Genomic DNA, 6497 nt, shown 5'->3' with positions numbered 1-6497 from the left:
CTCTCTCCCTCTCTCGAATAAATAAATACAATCCTGCCCTTCCCTGGGGTACCTAGGTGGCTCAGTGGGTTGAGCCTCTGCCTTTGGCTCAGGTCATGGTCTGGGAGTCCTGGGATCAAGCCCCGCATCGGGCTCTCTGCTCAGCGGGGAGCCTGCTTTCCCTTCTCTCTCTATCTGGCTCTCTGCCAACTTGTGGTCTCTCTCTCTCTGTGTCAAATGGATAAATAAAATCTTAAAAAAAAAAAAAAATTCTGCCCTTTCCTTCCCTGCCTGCTTGAAGCTCAGCCACCATCATGAACAACACAGGAACTATCCAGACCAGGAAGTTCATGACCAGCTGACTACTTCAGCAGAAGCAGATGGTCATTGATGTCCTTCACCCTGAGAAGGCAACAATACCTAAGACAGAAATTTGGGGGAAAACTAGCCAAAATGTACAGGGCCATGACAGATGTCATATTCATATTTGGATTCAGAGTCCATTTTGATGGTGGAAGGACAACTGGCTTTGGCATGATTGATGAATCCTTGGATTATGCAAAGAAAAATGAACCCAAAAGTGACTCACAAGACATGGCCTGTATGGGAAGAAAAAGATGTCAAGAAAACAACAAAAGGAACGCAGAAACAGAAGGAAGAAAGTCAGGGGGACTGCAAAAGCCAATGATGGCACTGGCAAAAAGTGAGCTGAGATTGAACAACAGAAGGAGTGACTTTATCTGTGGTGCTTGTGCAGACTTTTCGTGAGAGGATTAATAAACTAAAAACATTAAATAAATAAATAATAATAAATAATCCTTTAAAAAAAGAACAAAGAGTTCTTGGAAATTAAATATATTATAGTGGACATTAAAAATCCTGTGCTAGACTTGGGGTTCTCAAAGATGTATACATCCTAAACCTAGACAAAATCTAGGGATTAAGATTAGGGACTTTGAGATGGGGAGATTATCCTGGATTATTAGGTGGGGCCAATCTAGTTCCACGAACCCCTAGAAGCTGGGAAATTTTCCGGCCGAAGACCAAGAGATTCCACAATAGAAGGAGAGGCAGGAGAGATTAGAAGCATGGCAAAGACTCCATTCATTGTTGCTGGCTTTGAAGATGAAGGAAAGAGGCCAATGAACCAAGAAATATGGGTAGCATCTAGAATCTGGAAAAGCCCATAACTGACAAGCAACCAGAAAATGCAGACCTCAGTTCTACAATCTCACAAAACTGAGTTCTGCCAACAACCTCAATAAGGAAAGAAAGATTCTTCCCAAGAGCCTCCAGAAAGGAATGTAGCCCTCTAGATATCTTGACTTGGGCTCAGTAAGACTCATGTTAGCCTTTCTGACCCTCATCAATGTATGTTGATACATTTGTGTTAAGTCACTTCATGGAATAGAAAGTCAAGTGAATTTCCTAGAAAGTAGAACAAAAAACAAACAACTGGAAAATAGCAGAGAAAATATAAGAAGATTAAAAGTCAGATTCCAGCAATCCAGCATTTAAAAAAAAAAAAAAAAAGGAGCTCAGAAGAGAGATGGAGGAAATAGAACGAAATCACCAGAAAAATAGGAATTTCTCCAAGCGGAAGGCCATGATTTTCTGATTTGAAGGACTCACTGAGGGCCCAGTACATGGCATGTACTTATGAAATGCAGAACACTGAAGACAAAGATCCAGCAATTTCCAGAGATGAAAAAAAATTGGGTCATTTTTAAAGTAAAAGGAATAAGGATGAATTTTGACTTCTAAGAAGATGAGAGGACAACGAAGACTTGCCTTCATTTACTGAAGACTCGTTCCTTCTACATACAATGAGTGCCATGTTTCCAATGGTGGGAATTGTACAAATAAAAAAGACGGTAAGAAGCCTATCACCAACTCTGACAAAAGTTATTAATAATACCACCTCTCCCCTTGATGCAATACGGATCAGTCACAACTCTTTGGCACAAGTGGAGAGAGACTATAGCATAACTAGATTCCCTGTTGAGTAGGCCTGGGTCATTTGTATTATCATTAATACTTCTTGCTGCACTTGGGTCGATAAAACAGGCAAGATAAATAGACCATGCATCCTGCGAAGGAATAAAGCTACTTGGCTTTCTAAGATTGATCCTCAAGACCTATGAGATTTGTTCTCTTCTCCTGGGTTGACCAATGGGGGTTGCTGGTTTTGAAGCATCTTACAAGTAGCGATAACTGTTCCTGTTTTTGTCAGAGTGCTCGTGATATTAATCCACTATATTTTCTCATGTTTTAAATCATCTTCTCAGTCACTCTCTTGCCAGATGTTCTCTCAATACACTTGACTATGGACATGACTGGACAATTCACTCCTGGAGATGGGGTGAAAATCTGGATCTCAAGCATTCCCTGTGTTGGTTAACTTCTCAAACGTGAGAGAATGACCAAAAGAGGGGCCTGAGAGACTGAGTATAGAAATGGATAATGGTCAGATTATATATGATAATAGAACTCTGAACCACAACCAGTTCAGGAAGCCAAATCACAACCTCTACAGCAAATAACACAAGAACCGTCGGGATTTGGTTAATGACTGCCAGCTTTCCTATTTTCTTTTTTGTCCTTGTTTCCAAAGTAGTGCCAATCAGAGAAAGCCGAATATACTGACCATATCAATCGTGGGATGAAAATCTTTCACTTGTATGACTGCACATGGCTTTCAACATTTAAACCATACCTCTTAGCATATCTTGTAGGTTTCTGCTGTATTCATCACTTCTCTTCTAATTGCAAGTGACAGAAGCCCAACTCGAGGAGTGCCTGGGTGACGCAGTCGGCTGGGCTTCCAGCTTTTGATTTTGGCTCAGGCTGTGATCTCAGGGTTGTGAGAGGGAGCCCTGTGTCAGGCTCCCTGCTCAGAGAGGGAGCCCTGTGTCAGGCTCCCTGCTCAGAGAGGGGGTCTGCTTGGGTTTCTTTCCCTCTTCCTCTCCCCCTTTTTTCTTTCTCTTTCTCTCTAGAATAAATAAATACATCTTTAAAAAACAAAAGAAAGAAACAAACAAACAAACCCAACTTGAGGTATCTTAACTAAAAAAGATAATTACTGGTTCACATAACTGCCAATAATAGGAATGAAGTAGATTTGGGGCATAATTGAGTCCTGATTAAGCGAATGAGCTTTGGGCATGGTTCAAAGTAGGGAAAAGAAGCTAATGTGTTCTTCTGGTTAGGACCCTTTGGGCTTTTCAATGTATTGTCATGTTTTCCAGTGACGCTGTGTAATCTGTAAAGATATATCACATGCTTGAACTATGAATGAACATGAAGTTCAGAGGGGATTATCTTGGTAGAGAAAAGCTAGACATACTAGTTCCCTTGGAACCACACAACCCTAGTAACAACCTTTTGTGGTACATCCCTCTGATGATTTCACCAATGACAGCCATTGACAAAGGGAGACAGCCTCTTTGTAAAGATACACCTTTGGTCTTGGAATTGTTGCCCCTCTGACTAGGAGCAACAGAAACAATTATTTGGCTCCTATAGAAACTGAATGCCTGACCTATCAAGGCCTTGGGACTCTTCCCCTGATACCTCTCAGTTTGAGGAGGGTCAACGTGGATCAATGACTAACAATGTAGGAAGGACCCACCGAGCCTCACAGATGAAATGCAAATGGTGTATTCAGAAGGCAGCCAGCCTGGCCTTAGTAATATCTTGACTTTACACACACACAAAAGTGTGTAAAGTGGTAGCTATCTCTTTGGATTAACATGACTTAGATCATAAGGCTAATGACCACTTGTTTGAGTACACCGCTCATCACGTCCCCTACATTAGACATGTGGCCCAGAGTAGGGAGGCAATGGGTCTCTGTACATTTTGCAAAATTTACTTATAATAGGAAGTCTGTGCATGTGTAGGGTAACAGATCTATGGGAAATCTCTGTACCTTCTTCTCAATTTTGCTGTGAACCTAAAACAAAATACTCTTGCCCTTCTTGCCTCTGCCCCTTCTGCATGAGAGGTGTAAATACAGGTAAAGGATGATTCATAAAGCAAATTTGTAGCTACTAAAATGGAGCACATAGGGGCACCTGGGTGGCTCAGTGGGTTGAGCCTCTGCCTTCAGCTCAGGTTATGATCTCGGGGTCCTGGGATCAAGCCCCACCTCAGGCTCTCTGCTCAGCCGGGAGTCTGCTTCCCCCACTCTCCCACTGCCTGCCTCTCTGCCTACTTGTGATCTTTGTCAATTAAATACATAAAATATTTAATAAATAAATAAATAAAAATAAAGAATGGAGCACATTGCTTTTTTGGCAGTGGAATAAACATTTAAGATCCAAGGGGCATAGGAGAGGAAGGACATTAATGGTTTTTATGTTTTAGAACTGCACCTGGAGCCTTCCTCACAAGTCCACTCCCAAACTTCTGCAGGTGTCTTAGGTTTAATTGTTGAGTCTAACATCCTCCCCGCACCGTTCGGGCTCTAACCATTAGGGCGCCATTCCCTTTAATCCAATGGTGAAAAAATAATGAATACTGTTTTTCTGAATATAAATAAATCAATTTAATAAAAAAAAAAATGAAGAAGAAGAAGAAGAAGCCTATTGGAAATGGCAGCAGACGGCTTCAGTTTCTATACCTCCCAGGCAAGAAAGCCCTGTCAACACCTCTGGCTGTCTTCTTCACTCCCACTTCTATAGGCATCACTCCGTCATCAGTGGGGCAGAAGAGTACCACTTGCCTGGTCGGATGAAAACTGAGTAGGCTGGACAGACCGCTCTTAGTCAGTCCCTCCAAAAATAACACCTAGACAGAACTGAACTGGGAACCCTGAAGCCCATCAGTCAGCTGGGGGGCTGCACTGGCTGGCCTGTCAGCCCATGTTCCCTGACTGGTGTCGGTCTCACTTCCCGATCTCGACAATTATACACAACACTTTCAGGATGCCTGGGTGGCTCAGTCGGTTAAGCGTCTGCCTTCGGCTCAGGTCATGATCTCAGGGTCCCGGGAACAAGTCCTGCATGGAGCTCCCCACTGTGCAGGGAATCTGCTTCTCCCTCTCCCTCTGCCCCTACACCTCCCATGCTCTCTCTCATGCACACATGCTCTCTCTCAAATGAATGAATAAAATCTTTATTAAAAATTAGAGTACAAAAAAATTATAAACAGCACTTTCTTTCCAGGAACACACCGTGCACCCCTGGGACTATGATTCTTATATGGAAGCTAGGAGGTAACTTGCCTCTCTCCAAAAACCGTGTTGACTTGCCCATTAATCATAAGAGACCTTTAAGTATTTAAGGAAACACCACAAGTAGATCATGTAACCCTTAGACAACAGCAGAAATCTCTCCAAATTGAGACTTTATAACTTCAAGAAAATTTCCCGAGGGTTAACGGGCTTATTACTGATGCGGTACCTGTGATGGAAGTCATCCAGTTAGAAAAAGTGATTCAAAATTTGTCCTTGACTCCAGCTGAGGTGATCTCTGACACACCGTGGCTCCCGACAGCATTCAGCTTATCTTCAATTCCTTGGCCAGGGTTGTCGAGGAAGTCTTGCCCTAGATGTCTTCTTTGCAGCTCAAGGCAGAGCTTGCATGATGTCTAATACTGCACCTGTATTAATACTTTGGGCCAAGTGGAAAAATCAATACAGAAACTAAAGAAGAAAGCCATAAAGCTATGTAAGATACACCCTGATGGCTTTTGGAATTTGTTCAGCTAATTGTTTCCAGGATCCTAGGGGTATGATTGAGGTCGACACTGCAGGTTGGCCCCATTCTGCTGAAGCTGGAATGCTGTGGCTCATAGCCTTAATTAAATGTTGTGTGAGACAGATTAAATGGATTCAGAGGGTGCCTGGCTGGTTCAGTCAGTAGAATGTGTGACTCTTGTTCTCAAGGTTACAAGTTCAAGCCCCATGATGGGTGTGGAGATTACTTAAAAATAAAATCTTCATTGCGGTGCCTGGGTTAGGCATCTGACCCTTGATTTTGGCTCAGGCCATGATCTCAGGGTCAAGAGATCGAGCCCCAGCTTAGGCTCTATGTCAGGCTCAGGGTCAGGCTTGGGGTCAGGCTCCATGCTTAGCGAGGAGTCTACTACTTCCTTCTCTCTCTCCTTCTGCCCCTCCCCCTGCTTGTGGTCACGCTCTTAAATAAATAAATAAATAAATAAATGAATAAATAAATAAAATCTTCAAAAAAATAAAAATGGATGGCTTCAGCCCTCACCTCTGTAAGTGAGATTAATCAGAGTGGCCAACCGAGTGGCATACTCATTGGAAACCTCTTTGTGAGTCTCTCATGTTTCTACACATCTCTATAATCAAAGATGATTATATAGTGAGCAGTCTTGGAAGACAGAGAGTTTTTCCTCTGAAGCAAAGGGCAGGTTTGCTTACAGCCTTTTAAGATGGATAGGGTTTCCTTGAAGGCAAAAGTCAGACAAGGTTACTGCCTGTATAAGGTTTGGGTGCCCCGACTCAGGTTCCTTCTCCTGTAATGCCACCCACTGTACATGCGGGACTC

At 42.8% G+C, this 6497-nt stretch overlaps 1 pseudogene; it reads left to right on the top strand.

The window, feature by feature from the left end:
* Positions 1-293: 293 nt before the first annotated feature.
* LOC123387167 lies at positions 294-686 on the top strand (annotated as a pseudogene).
* The last annotated feature ends 5811 nt before the right edge of the window (positions 687-6497 follow it).

This window comes from Mustela putorius, unplaced genomic scaffold, assembly GCF_011764305.1.
Source record: "Mustela putorius furo isolate JIRA1106 unplaced genomic scaffold, ASM1176430v1.1 tig00003846_pilon_pilon_pilon, whole genome shotgun sequence".
Classification (NCBI taxonomy): domain Eukaryota; kingdom Metazoa; phylum Chordata; class Mammalia; order Carnivora; family Mustelidae; genus Mustela; species Mustela putorius.
The sequence above is the reverse complement of the archived record's forward strand: the minus strand, read 5'-3'. Positions and strand labels throughout refer to the sequence as shown.